The 20596-nt window shown below is 38.1% G+C and overlaps 1 non-coding gene across 1 annotated transcript; it reads right to left on the reverse strand.

Annotated features, from left to right (window-relative positions):
- Window positions 1–3329: 3329 nt before the first annotated feature.
- Window positions 3330–3436, reverse strand: LOC143856843 (small nucleolar RNA R71). The gene has a single exon (XR_013238387.1). It is a non-coding gene; the product is annotated as a small nucleolar RNA R71 (small nucleolar RNA).
- Window positions 3437–20596: the final 17160 nt, after the last annotated feature.

A 20596-nucleotide genomic window follows, 5' to 3' on the forward strand; every position in this document is an offset into this window, starting at 1 on the left:
GTGCTTCACTCTTGTCTCTTCCTCTCTTCCTCTCTTCTCTTGTGGTAAGTGCTTTACTCTTGTCTTTGTATCTTGATGAACACATTTATGTGTGAATGGTAGTGATAGGAAACACACATATTTTGTCCTTTAAAGCAGTGCTACTAAGGTATTTTCTTGTTTTTGGTGTTTCAGGGTTCTAAGTGGATTTTTGAAGGAATTGAAGCTAAAAGATGAAATATTGAAGAGAAATAACCAATTTCCAATGTTGGCTGAATTTCACAAGAGACCAAGAGGGTGGAAATTTTGACTATATATGATGATCCAGACCATTTGTTGGGCAACCCAACTGTTGGATTTGTTGATATATCCGGACAAGATCATATTATTGGAATTGTAATGTCCCAATAAAGTGAATGGTTTGGATCGGCCGTGGGAAATGATTTGAGGGGTTTTACTAACATTCATTAAAATTGATGGTTCGGATCAAGTTATGGAGATGAATTAGAGGAGTACAACCAATTTACATTATCGCCCACTATTTGGACGGTTAGATTGCTCTATGAAAACCACTATGGAGACTTTCATATTGGTGGTTTGGATCATGCCATGATGCGCAATTCACTTTCTCTAAAAGAGGGAACTACATTAGCATTTTTAGAAAGTGATGGAATTTTTAGAAAGTGATGGATCAAGAAAAAGTAAACATTCTCGAACATGGAAAATAGCATATCTATTCTTTGATAAATAGAAGCTTCACTTTTATAATTTGGGCCCACTTGAGGTTTGCCTCAATTCAGAAAACGTTGGGAAAAAGGGGTTGTGGTTACTAATTTGAAAATTCTAAAAACTTTGGAATTGTTGACCATGGCAGTGAGCAAGATGCCATGTATAGAATTTTCTTGTTCTATTCTTGCTTCAAGAAATCACATGCAGCCACTTTTTGGAAGGCAATATTTCCTAATTGCTACACATGCATACTCACGTGGGACCCACTTGGACATGGGTAAAAATATAGCATGCATGCAGCCCACGTTTTTGAATTTGTAAGAAAAGAAATACTTTGCAATTTTCTACATGCAATGGTGGGACCCACGTGTGGCTCTCTCTATTGGATTGGGAAAGCATCCCACGTTTTTGGTTTTTGGCTTGCAATATATATTATATAATATAAGTGGAACCCACCAAAGAAGGAAACAAAGAGTTGCCAAATTCTCCACCTTTCCCACGTATTTTCTAATTGCATGTAATTTATATATATTCAATTATGTGGGACCCACTTGCATTTGCTAAAATTCATTCCCTTTATGTATGAGATTTTATATGGTGTATAATATATGCATAATCATTCTATTTCGTCTTGTAGCAAAAATCTTAACCCATATTCCTACGTTGGAAGGTCAAAAAGGAAGAGACAACTTACCAAAAATGGGTGCTAAGTTGCTGAAATTGTGAAGAAAGAAAAGAGTAAGTTTGCTCTTACCAACAAATACTAAAAGTTTCAGAAATTGCCAAAGACAGGTGGGGTTGCCAAAAATACAAAAGATGCCAAGATTGTGTCTTTTCTTGGAGATAAAAATAGAAGGGGAAGAAAGCTACATATGGGAAAAAAGAAGACATTCTTTTCACTCTATTTTTTTCTCTTTTTCTCTCCACTACTCTCAAGCTCTCTCCCTTAGGTTTTCTTGTTCTTTTCTTTTTCTTTTTCTTTTCAACTCTCAATCCAAGGCATCATCACCACCATTCAAACTCAAGGTGACATTAAAGCTTGAAGGAGGAAGATGCAACCAAAGTTGGAGGAGAAAAAGACTAAGTTCTATTTAATTTTTGTTATTTATTTTAAGTTCAATTTCATGTAATTTTGTTTCAATTCAAGTTAGTGAAGAAGTAATTAGTTTTTGTTTAATTTTCTTTCAAGTTCTATATGGCAATTCTTCTCCCATCTATCTCGTTTATTTTTGTTTTTCTTCCCTTCTTCATGAGTAACTAAATCCTATTTACTTAGGGTTTAGTTGAAACCATGGGGAAGGAGAAATATTTACAATTAAATCAATCTACTCAATTGAAAAAATTGTGTAGGAGTTTGTGTTTGGAAAATCCCAATCATTCATGCCATTGGCTTTCCCCTTTCGTATGAATGATTGTTGATTAACAAATATAAAGTTCTATATAATCAATGTAAATTGGAGAGTGGATTTGATTAATTACTTATAAGGAATGACATCCCTTTGATCTTATTCCTTATTGACTAGTTAATCGAATTTTCAACCCAATTCAAGAGTTGTTTTAATTAATCAATTTAATCCAAACCCATGGTGGATTCTAACCCTAAGTAATCTTTTATATTGAATTAAGGTTTTTACACTATTCTAAATTACTTTTGCAATTTTTCAATTAACTTAGGCCTTTAGAATTTTAGTTTTCTAATTAGATTAGATAAGTAGTTAATCAAGATCATTAGAATTTTGGTACACTTTGCCTAAATTAAGATTTCCAAATCAAGATCATAGTTGAATTTGATTCTTAGATTGAATAGAATATAAGCTTATATATAGTGTTGGCTCCGAGGTCTAAGTCCACGGAAATCCTGAGTCCATTCCAGGCAACATTATATCATAGTTAGTATTCTAATCGGTAAAAGAATAGGATTGACAACTAGATTTCTCTTCCTTGAGTTCGACCCGTATTTACACGATCCGTGCACTTGCGGTTATTTAATATTTCAATCAAGTTTTTGGCGCCGCTGCCGGGGAAGAGAGTTGCATTAGAATCTTAATTATTCAAAGTGTTAGATTAGTAGTTATTTTTATTTTAGTTATATTTTTTGGTTTCTTGGCTATCCATCTCTCTTACTTGGTTTTCCTGTGTTTATGAGTGAAGGTTGGGTGCAGAACTCGGCCAATCGACTAGAAAGAGCAAACCAGTTAGAGACGGAGGAAGACATCGAACCAAATCCAAATCAAGTAGCCATGGCGGAAGAACAAGAGCCGCCAAAAAGTTTACGCGATCGCTTCTATCCGGCCCGAACCGCGCAACCTTCTTGCATTAGATTGCCAGTTGCGCAGGGCAATAATTTTGAGCTAAAATCGCAATTTATTTCTTTGCTTCCTCATTTTCATGGCCTCCCTTCGGAGGATGCTTATTTATTTTTGCGTGAGTTTGAAGATGTATGTGCTTTAATTAAGATGCAACAACTTACCGATGATGCGGTAAAGTTGCGGTTTATTACGTTTTCACTCAAGGAGGGAGCTAAAAAGTGGCTCTATGGCTTACCAACGAACTCCATCACCACTTGGGAGGAGTTCGCCGTCGCTTTCCTAAAAAAGTTTTTTCCATTACATAAAACTAATAAGCTTAGGAATGATATTTTACAATTCAAACAAAAGCCATTAGAGTCATTTTCTAAGTTTATGGAGAGGTTCAAGGACCTACTCCAAGAGTGTCCTCACCATGGAATTGATGTGTGGCATTTATGCCAAATTATTTATGAGGGCATAGATTACCAAACAAAGCAACTTCTTGAGTCCATGTGTCCTAACGGTTTTACATCTTTCACAGATGAGGCCGCGGCATGGAACTTCTTACTTGATTTGGCGGAAAAAACAAGAGAGTGGGAATCCACTCAAGAAGGTGAGAGAGCCAACACAGGTAAGGGATTTCTAATAGAGGGTGCCGTGGCTAAGGAGGCCCATCTTGATAGCCTAATCAAAAGGCTAGAAGCAATAGTTGTCAAAGGACCTTCACAGGTCCATCAAATTGAACATAGTGTTCCTATGTGCAATTGGTGTCAAGCCACGGACCATGTCATGGAAGAGTGCCCAACTCTTGCTAAATTTGGTAATTCTAATGAAAATGCAAGTGCCATGTTTTTAAATAATCCATATAGTAGCACATATAATCCGGGATGGAGGAATCATCCCAACTTTTCTTGGAATCAAGGGAATTATCAAGGAGGGCCATCAAATTTCCAAGGTCAAGGCCAATTTGGCCAACCTAGGCCCACCTTCCCTTCTATGAATGTTCGACCACCCCTAACCACACCTCCACCTTTTCAAAACCCAATTTTAAATAATGTTTCAAATCAGCAACCACCGGGTTTTCCAAAACAAGGGGAGTCGGCACGCATAACTTCCTTAGAAAAGAGCATAGAACTTCTCACTAGCACTTTCATGACAAGCCAACACAATATGGAGAAACAAATCTCCCAACTTGCCATGGCCTTGCATGAAAGGGAAAAGGGGAAGATGCCAAGTCAACCAGTTCCTAATCCAAGGAATGTGGCCATAAATGGGAATCAACAACCACAGGTAAATCAGTTGAATGCCATGCAACCAAACTTGCCGCAGCAGGAGCCCTCCGATCACTGTAACGCTGTATTTGCTTTAAGGAGTGGCAGAGAATATCAAAGGGAGGAGGGCAGATCCGAACCTTCTAAAGATGCTCAAGAATCTCCAATTAAGGTAAGTAAAGAGTCATCCTCCATTGGTTCAGAAGAAGAGCCCGAACAGGTAAGTACAGAGCAGGCAGTTTCTCCACCTGAAAAAGAGTATGTGCCTAAAGCTCCTTTTCCAAGGAGACTTGCTAATAATAAAAATGTGGCTGCTAAGGAGAAAATTTTAAATATGTTTAAACAAGTGCAAATTAATATTCCATTGTTAGATGCGATTTCCGAAGTCCCGACTTATGCCAAAGTTTTAAAAGACTTGTGCACACAAAAGCGCAAGTCTAATGTACCCAAGAAGGCATTCTTGGCTGCAAACATTAGTTCCATCTTGTCTCAACAGATGGTGGCTAAGTACAAGGACCCGGGATGTCCTACCATTGCATGCACTATTGGAAATACTCATATTAATCATGCTCTTTTAGATTTAGGGGCCAGTGTGAATTTATTACCTCTTTCTGTTTTTAAACAATTAGGATTAGGAGAACTCAAACCCACCACCGTCACTCTTCAGTTGGCGGATAGATCAATGAAGAAACCGAAAGGGATGGTTGAGGATGTCTTAGTTAAAGTAGGAGAGTTCTTATTTCCTGGAGATTTCATTGTGCTAGAAACTGAGCCCGTTGCTAATATCAAGGATCAAATTCCTATAATTCTTGGTAGGCCTTTCCTTGCTACGAGCAACGCCTTAATTGATTGTAGAAATGGTTTAATGAAATTAACTTTTGGGAATGCTTCCATGGACTTTAATGTTTTTAGATTAGGTAAGCAACCTAATTTACAAGAAGAAATTAATATGTTGCACTCCTCTCCTGAGACTAATTGTGAAAATATTTTGAATGCAGGATTTGAAGAAGCTCTGGATGAAGAAGGCTTGGAGAATGTAAGAGATATAGGGGACTCCTTTTCTGATGACCTTAGCATCCAACAAATAGAATTTGGAGCATCCCTATTTCCGCCCCTTCCCAAGCCTCCACCCAAAAAGGCCCCACAGTTAAATTTGCCGCCTTTGCATTCAAATTTAAGAAAAGCATATTTGGGTAAGACTTGCACATCTCCTGTGACAATCAAAATGGACTTAAACTCGACCCAAGAAGAAGAGTTAATTAATTTTTTAAAAGAAAATAAGGACTCTACTTGGAAGGACAAGTTTCATTTACTCAGATTGAAGTCCTTTGTTGAGTTACCAAGATCTAATTTAGAAGAGGTCATGGATCTTCATGAGCCTCTTTATTCAAATCTCTCTTAAAAGAACAAGGTACGCCCCTCTCTTCTCTTTATTGTCCTTGTTTCTATTTTTGCATGCATTGAGGACACTGCATGATTCAAGTATGGGGGGGTAGCTTTTAGAAACTTTCTTTTCTAATCTTTTCTATAGTTAAAGTTAGAAAATTTCCTTTCTTTTTATTTTTGGTAATTTTTCGCAAATTAGAAAGAACTTGGTATTCTTAGAAAGAAAGTTGTTCTCTTATTTTAAGAAATAAAGTTAGTGGATATTTTAATTTTGGAATTTGAAAAATTAGAAAGAATACTTTCCTTTCTTAGTTTTGTTTTCTTTTGGAATCTTTCTTTTTAAAAGGATTTGAATAAGAAATAGAAATAGAAACTTGCTTTTTATATGGTATGGATAAAAAGGAAAGAAAGGTTGAAACAAAGAAAGAATGAATGATTTTTAGAAAGTTTGCTTCTTGATTATAGTTTTGATTTGTAGCCTTGTTGACTTGAGCTATTAAGTCTGAAGGGTTTTTATGCCTAGTTCCTTAAAGCCAACTGGCTTCAGAGCAACTGACTGAAAACTCCATACATGGGTCAATTAGAAAGCTTAATAAATCAAAGCATTGCACGTAATCAAAAGTAAAGCTTGAACTCATATGCATCAATGTCTATGACATATGCAAATCAAAGATTAGTCGGACACTGCTTAGTAGCCTGGGTGTCTGGTGCATGCCCTGCATGTCATTCACGCCAAAAGCAGTAGAGGATTACAAAAAAAAAAAAAAAAAAAAAGAGTTCTATTCTTAGAAACTATGGGAAAAGTTGAAAGTATGGTGGACCATATAAATTTGTAAGTTTTCTACGAAGTTTCCGAATCAAATTTCTTTTATGGTACGATTACATTAGAGGCAAGTTTAAGGGAGCAAAGTATGACAAATTCAAAAGAGGATTCCTTGATTAAAATATTTTTCTAATTTTTTCAACTTGGGATAGGATGCAAAGTTTAAGTATGGGGGTATTCTTGTTCTTCTATTTTGAGCAATTTATCAAAGAAAAAGGATTGAAATTTTTTTTTTTTGGCTTTACTCTATAGTGGGATTTGAAAGAAAAGTTTATTTTTAGAATTTTGGGTGTATATTCACTGCAAACACTCACGAGACAAAACTCGTCCACTAGGGTAACCTAGGGGTTTAAAGGCTTATTGCACCTGCTAAGTGCAATCGTGATTCCTACGAAAGTGAGTTAGGATTTTATTTTATTCCTATTTTGTTTTAGTTTTTCTTTTTGTTTGCTTGAGGACAAGCAAAGCTCAAGTATGGGGGAATTTGATGAACACATTTATGTGTGAATGGTAGTGATAGGAAACACACATATTTTGTCCTTTAAAGCAGTGCTACTAAGGTATTTTCTTGTTTTTGGTGTTTCAGGGTTCTAAGTGGATTTTTGAAGGAATTGAAGCTAAAAGATGAAATATTGAAGAGAAATAACCAATTTCCAATGTTGGCTGAATTTCACAAGAGACCAAGAGGGTGGAAATTTTGACTATATATGATGATCCAGACCATTTGTTGGGCAACCCAACTGTTGGATTTGTTGATATATCCGGACAAGATCATATTATTGGAATTGTAATGTCCCAATAAAGTGAATGGTTTGGATCGGCCGTGGGAAATGATTTGAGGGGTTTTACTAACATTCATTAAAATTGATGGTTCGGATCAAGTTATGGAGATGAATTAGAGGAGTACAACCAATTTACATTATCGCCCACTATTTGGACGGTTAGATTGCTCTATGAAAACCACTATGGAGACTTTCATATTGGTGGTTTGGATCATGCCATGATGCGCAATTCACTTTCTCTAAAAGAGGGAACTACATTAGCATTTTTAGAAAGTGATGGAATTTTTAGAAAGTGATGGATCAAGAAAAAGTAAACATTCTCGAACATGGAAAATAGCATATCTATTCTTTGATAAATAGAAGCTTCACTTTTATAATTTGGGCCCACTTGAGGTTTGCCTCAATTCAGAAAACGTTGGGAAAAAGGGGTTGTGGTTACTAATTTGAAAATTCTAAAAACTTTGGAATTGTTGACCATGGCAGTGAGCAAGATGCCATGTATAGAATTTTCTTGTTCTATTCTTGCTTCAAGAAATCACATGCAGCCACTTTTTGGAAGGCAATATTTCCTAATTGCTACACATGCATACTCACGTGGGACCCACTTGGACATGGGTAAAAATATAGCATGCATGCAGCCCACGTTTTTGAATTTGTAAGAAAAGAAATACTTTGCAATTTTCTACATGCAATGGTGGGACCCACGTGTGGCTCTCTCTATTGGATTGGGAAAGCATCCCACGTTTTTGGTTTTTGGCTTGCAATATATATTATATAATATAAGTGGAACCCACCAAAGAAGGAAACAAAGAGTTGCCAAATTCTCCACCTTTCCCACGTATTTTCTAATTGCATGTAATTTATATATATTCAATTATGTGGGACCCACTTGCATTTGCTAAAATTCATTCCCTTTATGTATGAGATTTTATATGGTGTATAATATATGCATAATCATTCTATTTCGTCTTGTAGCAAAAATCTTAACCCATATTCCTACGTTGGAAGGTCAAAAAGGAAGAGACAACTTACCAAAAATGGGTGCTAAGTTGCTGAAATTGTGAAGAAAGAAAAGAGTAAGTTTGCTCTTACCAACAAATACTAAAAGTTTCAGAAATTGCCAAAGACAGGTGGGGTTGCCAAAAATACAAAAGATGCCAAGATTGTGTCTTTTCTTGGAGATAAAAATAGAAGGGGAAGAAAGCTACATATGGGAAAAAAGAAGACATTCTTTTCACTCTATTTTTTTCTCTTTTTCTCTCCACTACTCTCAAGCTCTCTCCCTTAGGTTTTCTTGTTCTTTTCTTTTTCTTTTTCTTTTCAACTCTCAATCCAAGGCATCATCACCACCATTCAAACTCAAGGTGACATTAAAGCTTGAAGGAGGAAGATGCAACCAAAGTTGGAGGAGAAAAAGACTAAGTTCTATTTAATTTTTGTTATTTATTTTAAGTTCAATTTCATGTAATTTTGTTTCAATTCAAGTTAGTGAAGAAGTAATTAGTTTTTGTTTAATTTTCTTTCAAGTTCTATATGGCAATTCTTCTCCCATCTATCTCGTTTATTTTTGTTTTTCTTCCCTTCTTCATGAGTAACTAAATCCTATTTACTTAGGGTTTAGTTGAAACCATGGGGAAGGAGAAATATTTACAATTAAATCAATCTACTCAATTGAAAAAATTGTGTAGGAGTTTGTGTTTGGAAAATCCCAATCATTCATGCCATTGGCTTTCCCCTTTCGTATGAATGATTGTTGATTAACAAATATAAAGTTCTATATAATCAATGTAAATTGGAGAGTGGATTTGATTAATTACTTATAAGGAATGACATCCCTTTGATCTTATTCCTTATTGACTAGTTAATCGAATTTTCAACCCAATTCAAGAGTTGTTTTAATTAATCAATTTAATCCAAACCCATGGTGGATTCTAACCCTAAGTAATCTTTTATATTGAATTAAGGTTTTTACACTATTCTAAATTACTTTTGCAATTTTTCAATTAACTTAGGCCTTTAGAATTTTAGTTTTCTAATTAGATTAGATAAGTAGTTAATCAAGATCATTAGAATTTTGGTACACTTTGCCTAAATTAAGATTTCCAAATCAAGATCATAGTTGAATTTGATTCTTAGATTGAATAGAATATAAGCTTATATATAGTGTTGGCTCCGAGGTCTAAGTCCACGGAAATCCTGAGTCCATTCCAGGCAACATTATATCATAGTTAGTATTCTAATCGGTAAAAGAATAGGATTGACAACTAGATTTCTCTTCCTTGAGTTCGACCCGTATTTACACGATCCGTGCACTTGCGGTTATTTAATATTTCAATCATATCTTACTTTTAATTTTCTAATCAAACTAAAACTAGTGCAAACAAGTTTTTAAAATCCTTAAATTTTGAAAAGACACCAAATTCACCCCCCTCTTGGGTTGCCCATTGGAATTTCAATAATCAGCCAAATAATATTAGAGTGAAAAACTTTAAAATGCAATACTTGGATACAAAGGACAGGGGATCCTATGACACTCAAAGATACCAGATATTCTAATGATGAGTTTCACATTTTCATAAAATTTTATCATCCGTAAAACTCTAGTACAGTCACTTCTCCCAAAAGATTGTGACCTGCTATGATATGTGAACAATACCATGTCAAAATAAGTCTATAGAAAATTGTCAAAAGAAGAACATACAACACATTGTTGTCTAGTATTATACACTATGTCATATTCGAATCAATGAATGACTTCTTCAAAGAAGAAAGTCCAATTTTCTTGAAACATGTCATTACACAATTAGAAGACAAGACCCAAGATATCTGCAAAGACATGTAACCCAATGTCAATGATTAGAACTAATGTGAATCCCATTAACACAAACGAGCTTTCTAACAATGTCATTAATAGAATTTTGGTTCTCTTTAAGATCAGGTTACTTTCCAAAAAAAAAAAGGCAAACTAAGGTGCACATAACCTTAATGAAAAGCTCACCTAAAGAGCAAGCAGCCAAGACAAGCATTCCCAATGCCAAGTCTTATCGGGAAAGAACCTAGTATCTAAGAAACTCAATATCAAGTTCATGTCCTCTAGGCTCCTTAATTTTCAAGAGACCAACACAAAACTCTTTAATAGGCTGATAATCATCACCTTGACACGGGATACAATTGATCGTTTATGCGGAAGCGAAATTCAATAATTTTCTCTCCAGGATCTCCAAACTAGGCACGTAATCACGTAGAATGCCGAGAAAGAGACCACAAAACAATGAAATGGAAGACGATTGCGAACCTTGAGGGGGTTTGTACGTACACCACTAGGGTGCTTGTAACTATACACCCGTTAGGTCTCAGTTCGACGAAGATGGACAAGTGAGATCAAGGGTGAATGGAAAGGTTCTAGAGGGTGAAGAAGAAGAGGGAGGAGAGAATATTACGTGTGTAGAGAATGAGCCATAAGCTCACTTATATTGAGAAAGGAAATTGGTAATTCTCAAATTACCCCCAAAATCTCTACACTCTCAAGAGCAAACAAAAAGCCTTCCTTCTTCGAATTTATTACAGTCGTGCCATTAGTAATCTAAAATACCAAAATACCTCTAAGGCATAATGAAAATTACCAACCTGCCTAACCCAAAAGGCATTCAGATCAACGGCACAAAACTACCCTATAGCAATCTTAACCATTCACACCTAGTCTCAAATACTGAAACCTATCAGGTGAGACCTCAGGGACCAATCATCTCCTCAACGAGAGCACCGTACCAAATTTCCATCTGACTAGCACGGCAACATCACAATCCCTTCTAGCCTGCCCTAGACCCAAACGATATACACCGAGATGAACTGCTCTAATCCAAAGAGACCCCATCCACCTCAGCATGCACTTGCTCATTTGTCGAGTAAACCAATGCTTTGCAAAATAATTTTCCAAAATAAGCATATCTAATTATATAAAAATAGTTAGAAAACAATTTGTAATATGATCGATAAAACCCGATAAAAATGCCGCGGCCAATAAAGAAAAACAAGTGCACGCCATAGCCTAGCCATAGTGTAAATATCATGAGATCCTCCCCAACCACAATGTTATTCCGTATCTGTCCAACCGCCAGTAGGTCGAATCGATCACAACTGTAGGTTAGCATGCCAAAGTAGCGAGCATCAGACCTCAAGTTCATAGCAAAGGGAAGGGTCCTAAGGGCATAAGGGTTACCTACTAAACCGGATCCTCACACACACTGCTAGGCAAAAGTGATTAATCCTGCAACCATAGGTAGTGATCTTTAGCACGTGTCGCTCCCAGTGCACACGCCATGGTGTAAATCCAGAAAGCACAACACAATCTGAAACAAGATATATCGTCATACGGTTACACCATACATGGTCAGTCCTCAACGACTGTAAGGCTCATCCGACTCATCTCGGAAATACCTCATCCTGGCTCTATAACAGGTGAATCATCCTGATCTCCTATAGAATCAGGGCAGCCATTACCACCTCGCACGTTCCAGATGTCGAGGCGGTGACTCACCTCCTTGCAATTGGCCTCATCCTGCAAGTCCCAGATGCAGGGGCCGGGCTTTGCCATGTGAGTAGCAGACCGTACCTGTTGACGATCATTAATCAATCTCAACAATTAATTAAATCCATCCAGTTACTTAACATGCATCTCCACAATAATGCAATAATAAGCCAAAATAATCACAATTACTATCATGCTTAAAATAGTTAGTATTCATCATATCCAAGTAAAATTAACTAAAAGGCCACACTAATGTCTAACAACAATTATCATAATACTTAAAATAAAAACAATCTTATTTGGACACAATTCCAAATTAGAAATCTCAGACATGATCCTAAGAATCAAGTCAAGTGATGATGTGTATGACACTTCTATATAACAGAGGCTACACTACTCACTTTGTATAGTGATAAAACAAAAGGTCCTTACTAGACACTCGAAACACAATCCTTACAATCAACTACCACTTTGAGATACTCCTCAAAGTCCTCAATGTCAAGTAGTAACTCTCGGTGTGCCATAGGGTTTGACTCAAGTAATCAAGGTAACATTTTCTTCTAAACTCGCATTAGAGAAATATGAAACCTCTATAGTGGGACATGGCCAATATTGCTCTATTGTTAGATCTTAGGTAATGCTATTCAAAGCCATCAATGCCAGAACAGATTTACTAGGATAATGGAAGCCTTTCGTTTTGCTCATCAAAGTGGTTTTTCCGTCTTGAAAAACTACTGGCGATAATTTCTCCAAAACTATAAAACAATGGTGATATCATCAGGATGTCTCGTACTCCACACCAGAAAATAGTTTTTCAGCCAATTACTATATCTCTAACCGAAAAAACACCCAACAGGATAAGTGGTTGCTTTATTTTTTGCCCTTCCCAATCAGGGCCAAGCAGGGCGGGCCAGGGCCAGCACTGAGCCTTGAGGGCGGGCCATGGGTTGAGGTTTTTCGGCCCTGACTCTAGGTCAGGGCGGGTCAGGGCCAGCACTGAGCCTTGAGGGCGGGCCATGGGTTGAGGTTTTTCGGCCCTGACTCTAGGTCAGGGCGGGTCATGGCCGAGATAATGGGATCCAGGGTTGGGCTAGGGTTTCGAAAAACCCGACCCAACCCGACTCTGTTGCAGCCCTATGTGGTGGCATTACCAAAGGATAAGTTCACAAAAATACTTATCCTATTCAACGAATGTCTTCTACATCCCGACGGTGGTAGAAAGGGTAACGTCGAATCCGGAATCCATCTCCGGAAAACCAGCCAGTAGATGGATTCTTCAGCCGCACGGCACTATTCCAACGATACTATCGCGCCAATCTGTGAAACTGATGCCGGCCGAGAGTATTCGCTGGGAGCATCCAGCACTGCCATCAACTATGGATTTCCAGATTGAATCTGATACGTGCTGATTTGTAGGAATATTAGTTGGCTGCTTACGTAGTTTCTCGTATGAGTTGTAGATAAGAATAAGAGTCCTTATCTTTTGTTTCTGTTGAGTTGTAGACGAGTGAAAGAGTCCCTAGCTATTTGCCCTATTTCTTAGGAGTTATTTTGAGAATTGTATTTAAGAATTAGTTTGAATAAAGCAACATCAGAAAATATTATTTCAAACTACTCTTGAATTGGTGCAATCTCCGATACGAGATTACTATCTCTTTCCTCTTTGAGAAGTGTTTTGAAGACACCATAGCTCGGGGACACCATAGCTCGGGGACGCATAAAACCCACGCAAGAAGCTTCCTCATTGAGGAATTTATTTTCTAAACATAACAACTTGGTATCAAAGTAGTACGATCTGATGGCTGATGGAACAAGAATATCCCACATGGATGAGAAGGTGCGGGCACTTCAAGCCTCTCACGACGCGCTCAAGGAAACTACAGAGAGGCACGGCGCAGTGCTACATGAGATATTAGAAAAATTAAATAAGTTGCAGCCAGCACCTAGGGACTCGGAAAGTTCGATCGATCATTCTGAAGCACAAGGAAGCATACATTCAGGTAGCAGCACGACTGGGGGCAACAGTCAATCCTTCGGTACCAACGGAGGAATCCAAACAAGGTCGATGCGATTAGATTTCCCTCGCTTTGATGGAAAAAATCCAAATGGATGGATTCTTAAGGCAAAGCATTATTTTGGATACCATCAAGTGCGAGCGGAGCAATGGATAATGGTGGCGGCTCTTAATATGGAAGGAGACACACTTGAATAGTACCAATGGTATATCAAATACAAGCCGGAGGCAACATGGGACGAGATGGTAGAAGCCATGGATGCTTGTTTTGGTCCTGTGCGTAGCGAACATTATGCTGGTCGATTATCAAAGTTACGCCAAGATTCCACAGTTTTGGATTACCAAAAGGAATTTCAGGTTTTGTCCAATAAGGTAAAAAGGTTATCTGAATCCTACCTTATTGAGGTTTTCATTAGCGGTCTCAAGGACGAGTTAAGGGTTGGTGTTCAGAAGATGAAACCGGCTAATCTTCCTGAAGTTTTCAACTTAGCACTATTCCAGGAGGAAGAGGAGACTATTCGGCTTCAGGGGGTGCGACCAAGCATGCTGCCTTATGGTTCAACTACCACAACCAATGATCCTTCAATTCCGCCCATCAAGCGTCTTACACCAGCCGAAGCTAAAATTGAAGAGAACGTGGGCTGTGTTACAACTGTGATGAAAGGTTCTACCCAGGCCATCATTGCAAGTTCCAACAATTACTTTGGATAGAAGGAATTGAATTTCATAAAGAAATGGAAGGAGTTCAATTACGCGAGGAGTGGTTCGGCCTTGAGGACAAGGCCGTTGCAAGGGGGGTGGATTGATACGTGCTGATTTGTAGGAATATTAGTTGGCTGCTTACTTAGTTTCTCTTATGAGTTGTAGATAAGAATAAGAGTCCTTATCTTTGGTTTCTGTTGAGTTGTAGATGAGTGAAAGAGTCCCTAGCTATTTGCCCTATTTCTTCGGAGTTATTTTGAGAATTGTATTTAAGAATTAGTTTGAATAAAGGAGCATCAGAAAATATTATTTCAAACGACTCTTGAATGGGTGCAATCTCCCATACGAGATTACTATCTCTTTCCTCTTTGAGCAGTGTTTTGAAGACACCAAAGCTCGGGGACGCAAAAAACCCACCCAAGAAGCTTCCTCATTGAGGAATTTATTTTTTGAACATAACAGAATCGGGATCCATTACTCTTTCCAAGATATGACGGCACCCAACGGAAGGACTCCTTGGTTGGGAAAATACGATTAGTTGATTAGGCCAATTACATCTATACACTCTGTTTGGATTGCAGGAGAAAAAAAACTTTCTGTTAGGAAAATTTTCCCGAGAAGGGATTCCATGCTTTGAGTGATATAAGCGATGGGCCAAAACGGGCACTAACTTAAATCACGAAGATCAGTTACTCTCAAGAAAAATTGAATCGTGACTCAAGTTATTTTCCTTCTGGATTCCAAAGGTAATCAACCATGAAAAGTTACAAAAACTTTAACAAGTTTCTAAGTGAATTTCTTGCAATCCAACCAAGCCCTTAATGTTTATGTTACGAACCTAAATCGGCTCGTAACAGATTTGATCTTCTTAGAGGGAATATCAGCCACTTGACCTACTTTGAGGGAAGGGTCGTCCTCCTCTATGCACAAAACACACTATTTTGGGGATAAAATTCTCATTGAATAAAGAAAGGCTGCGTACAAGTTATTTATTAAAAATCCCTAATCTAGATAAGCCTTATCTCTAAGACTCCTAACTAATTAAAGAACTACAAAGCAAATTTTAAAATAACAAATATCTCAACTAACTTATTTCACCCAAGGTGGGACCCAAATAAGCACGTAACATTCTTCCCCCCTTGAAATCAACCTTGTCCTCAAGGTTGGATCATTGGAGAAGATAATTTCTTCTGCCGGGGTCCCAAATCTTAGTGGGCATCATCTTCACCTAAAATATAGTTAAAATCAATGGTTGAAACAACTCCATCTTCCAACCGATCTCATCGTGTTGTTCATCAAAGATCCTTCTATGCGTGTTCTTAGAATGATTTAGATGATAAAACACAAATGGCCATGGATGAGAGTCTTTTCGATTACGTAGGACAGATTGAGAGGAAGATGAACGGTGGACTCTTCCGTGATGACCTCTCTTTTGTGTCTTCTTCGCCTTTTCTAATATATGCTTTCATTCTCTATTCTTTTTTTCTCCTATTTTTCTATTTTGTCGTTTCTTTTTTGGAACTTTCTTTTCTTCAATTTGCTTTCTTTCAAGTTCGCGTATTTCATTGATCAGCATGCTGATTTTGTTGAGGCCTTCTGCAAATCGTCGTTGCTCTTCTATCATTCTTGAAACAAAAACTTTCATCTTCTGAAAATCATCGCTCAGGGAATCCAAAATCTCCAATGTTGTATCCATGGCACAGGACCGGCTGCTTTGATACCAATTGTTATGAACCTTAATCGGTTTGTAACGGATTTCATCTTCTTAGAGGGAAGATCAGCCTCTAGACCCACTTCGAGGGAAGGGTCGTCCTCCTCTGTGCACAAAACACACTATTTTGGGGATGAAATTCTCATTGAATAAAGAAAGGCTGCGTTTAAGTTATTTATTAAAAATACCTAATCTAGATAAGCCTTATCTCTAAGACTCCTAACTAATTAAATAACTACGAAGCAAATTTCAAAATAACAAATATCTCAAGTAACTTATTTTAGCCAAGGTGGGACCCAAATAAGCACGTAAAAATTTAATTAGAGTAACATATGAAATCCAAAAGGGCAACAACCAAGAGGGGGTGAATTGGTGTTTTCAAAATTTTCTATTTGAAAAGCTAGGGCAAGTGAGTTTGGCCTAATTAGTTCTAACCCTTGTTCAAGTTATATTAAAAATAAAAGGGAAAGAGATTACCAACACCATAAGAGAGAGTAGGAAGAGTAAGGAGACCACACGATGATTTATGTGGTTCGGTCACAACTTAACCTACTCCACTACCCAAGTACTTCGCCTTTCCTTAGAATTTTCTCCACTACGGTGAGACTCCTCAACGCCGCCTCACAAAGTGTTTATAAAGGATCACCTCTTCCACAAGGGGACACACCCTTGTTTACAATCAGCCTCCGAGGACGTTCTTCTTCGTTGCACCACCGCCTTGAAGAAAGAAACTCCTCTTTCCAACTCCAAATACAATAAAGAAAAGAAAATAGGGAATGAAAAGCTCTCAAGCCACTTTAAGGCATATTCAATTCTCAAGCTCACAATATTCTCCTAATGATTGAAACTAAAATGCTTGGAGAGATTCTCTTGGCAAGAAGTGAATGCAAGTTTAAATGCTCAAGAGATTTGAAGAAGGATCCTTTGATTTTCAAGAGAAAGCTCTAAGTTTGATTTTCAAATATTCAAAAGGTGGTAATGAGGGTCTTTGTTGGGGTTTAAATAGTCCTAGTTCATTTGGGAAGAACCAAAGGTAAAACTGTAATAAAACTGGGTGGTTGCACCTACCCACTGCAGACCCCAACGGCTAATTTGCGATACCGTCACGGTCGACTGAGCCACGACGGTCGCCCGCCCTTATCGGGCGCCTTTTTATTTTCAAAATCTTTATCGCCGCGGTCGACTGAGGTCATCGCGGTCGCCCACAGAGGGCTAACTGTTTGAAAAATATTTTGGCTTGAAAAAGGCTTATGCGGTCGACCGGACCCTCGCGGTACCCCGCCATGGGCAAACTATTTCTAAAAATGATTTTCCCTTAAAAATTTTCGCGGTCGACCGAGGGGATCACAGTCGACCTCCAATCCCCATCTGGATGTTTTCTGGATTTTCAGAAATGATTCCGCGGTCTACCGCATTGTCCCGGTCGACCGGCTCGATAAATTTTGAGATGTCCTGGAATTCCAGGTTCCATCCCGCGGTCGCCCGGCCTAGCCCGGTCGACCGACCCTGAGTTAAAAACTTGTTTTTAAATATTTTGTGCAAGGGACTTTGGGCCATGGTCTTTAGGTCTAAAACATGTGTTTTCAAATACAATAATGCATTTAGAAAAATGATTCTAAAGATGATTTGAAAACATCAAAACATGCAAACGTTAAATACCAAGATGACTGTGGACCCCGATCCGAAGAGGACAAGTGCCGAAGACACGAGATCCCCTGCAATCCTCAAAGATCTCCACGTGTGAAGGAAAGCTTTACCAAGGAACTCTTAAAATATGTGCCACCCTCATGGCATAGCACGAGTGGCGATACAAAATGAATAAGAAACTTCTTGATTCAGAACCAGGGTTCAAAACCAAGACGTACTTAAAAATAATTCAGAGTCGTCATCCATGGATACGTCATGGAACCAAAAATAAATGCTTTGTTGCAATGGATAATCAGAGAATACAAAAGATTCGTGCCTGGTTACGAATGGAGAAGGTCTGAAGAGCGCCCCCAATTCGCCCGAGTGCGAACACTTGGTCTCTTATGCCATTTATTTATTAACCTTGAAGAGTTTTGGGCGAAAATCATGTAAAATAGGAACGAAATATCCCCGAGAAGACGTCTATCTAATCATGCATGACCCGGGGATGAAATAATAAGCACACATGAAAATAAATGAAAGAAGTGCACCTAAGCATTGCTAGGTTATGAGTGACATGCCTAATGGGTGTCTAAGTTCCGGTGGACAGACACATGCATGCTACAACTATAGGTATAAGGTCTACACAAGATATATCAAATACAATAAACAAGATAAATGAGATATAACTAAACATATGATCAAGGTAAACAAGCAGGTAAATATTACAGCTAAACATGCAAGTAATCAAAGAAGTGAATGCACACTATCAAGATCCTATGCAAAAATCATCATCAATATACAAACACAAACCCTAACGTACTAACAACAAATCGTAAAACTCTAATGCTTAAGTCCGAGTCTTTAGATGATCTGATGTCCATCCAAAGAAGCCTACGTATCCCCGCCGCCACGAGAATCAAGACAACGTAGTTCTTCGCACCTATTCTAAGCTATGATGCCTAAGACATCTAGATCTCTATCCTAGACTTGACCTAAAAGACCGGACTAGTTATTAAAGCTTCTAGTGCGATTATTTAAATTCCAGTGGATTGTGAATTTTACGACAGCCTATATGCCCTAATTAAATGCGGGTTAGCCCTAAGCTAATGCAGGTGGTTCCCACAACCTATGTGTAACTAGGCTGTGTGTCCTAGGAAAAATAATGGGATCACTAACGCATCCTAGACCTAGTCATCAGTCGGCGATGTGAATCGTCATCTGACCGGACAGAGGCGCTCCTAGCTAGGACAAACTCCTAACTCTAACACAGACACACAACAAACACACAATAAATCAAGAACGAACTCGTAACTCTAAAACTCTCTATCTAGGACAAACTCCTAACTCTAGAGGAAGAGCTTTTCGAAAATAAGGTTTTAAAGTTATTTATTCCAAACGATTTAAAATGTTATTTTCAAAAGTTTGGCTGGACTTGGGATAAAGATCCCAAGCTGCACCACGTACCTCATAAAAGAGGATCAAGCTAACGTAGTTCGAAATTGAACTTTCGAAACTACTCCTAAAAACACAACACTTTAGATTTTTAAGGCTTTTTTATGTTTTCAAATGTTTCTGATGTTTTAAATTTTTTAATGCTTTTGGATTGCAAAATTCTTCGATGATTTTCGGATCTTAGAATGCTTTCACTCTTAAAGGGAACATGCAAGCACAACTACAAACAAGCACAAAGCCCTAAATCAAAAGGGGAAACCATGAACAAGCAACTAATGTCTCACAGAGACGATCCACAATAAGCAAACAAGCGCCCCAAGAACAGAGGAAACGATTTAAAATCCCAAGCACTGAAGGCTCTATATGACTAAGATAGTCTCTGACAAAGAGGAGCGACAACAACACTAAGAGGATAAACTCCTAAACAAGTAACTCTAAAAGAGGGGGGCAAATGAGTCAATGACTTTCTAATAATGTTACCAAAATGTGAGAGGAAATAAGGCAAAGGCTCTCTCTAGAAGAAAGGGGGGTTCTAACATGAGGCTAGGTAAGCCTCCTAAAGGGGAACTCTCTAAATGAGACAAGTGGGCTCTATAAATGAGGCAAGACATGCCTCCTAGACACAAAGGTGGGCTCCAAGTATCCCTATCATCGCCCTTGCAATGAATAAGAAGGGTACAGGCAACTAATAGACCGAGTTGGTCCTCAACTAGTATGGGGGACAAGTTAGAGAGGGTTTTATAAATGAGGCTAGGGAAGCCTCCTATATATTAATTCTATACTAAAATCAGGGTATACTCCTAAAGGGGGAAGATCAAACTACAAGGCTTGTCTCCAAATGAGAACTGCCTTAATGAGACAGAGTGTCTCCTAGTGTAACTCGCTAATGAGACCACAATGGTTTTCTAAATAAGAGCTCTAGATGACTCTTTCATTGCCCTTGAATGATGGAAAGATTCTATCTAAAGGTATCTAAAAGACTGGGAAAGTCTCCTAAAAGAGAGAAGGGAAATATTCCTAAGACTTGGCAACTCCCCTAAATGATGGACTTGGGCTAACGCCTTCATCGCTCTATCTAATGAATCCTACTTCAAGACATAGATTTTGTATTAAACCCAACTAGTTGTAAGCAAACAAGAGCAATAAGGAAAAGGGAAGCATAGTGTAGACACCCACATTTTGCTTTACTTTAACCAAATATATGTTTTAGGTCATTAATATCTTGATCTGACTTTACGGATCATCAATCGGGACAAAATAAGATAGGGTCACTTCATAGCCCGAACCCTGATTCCATTCCGA

This window comes from Tasmannia lanceolata, unplaced genomic scaffold, assembly GCF_043159265.1.
Source record: "Tasmannia lanceolata isolate RefF3 unplaced genomic scaffold, GAP_Taslan_0.1 ptg000023l, whole genome shotgun sequence".
Taxonomy (NCBI): Eukaryota; Viridiplantae; Streptophyta; class Magnoliopsida; order Canellales; family Winteraceae; genus Tasmannia; species Tasmannia lanceolata.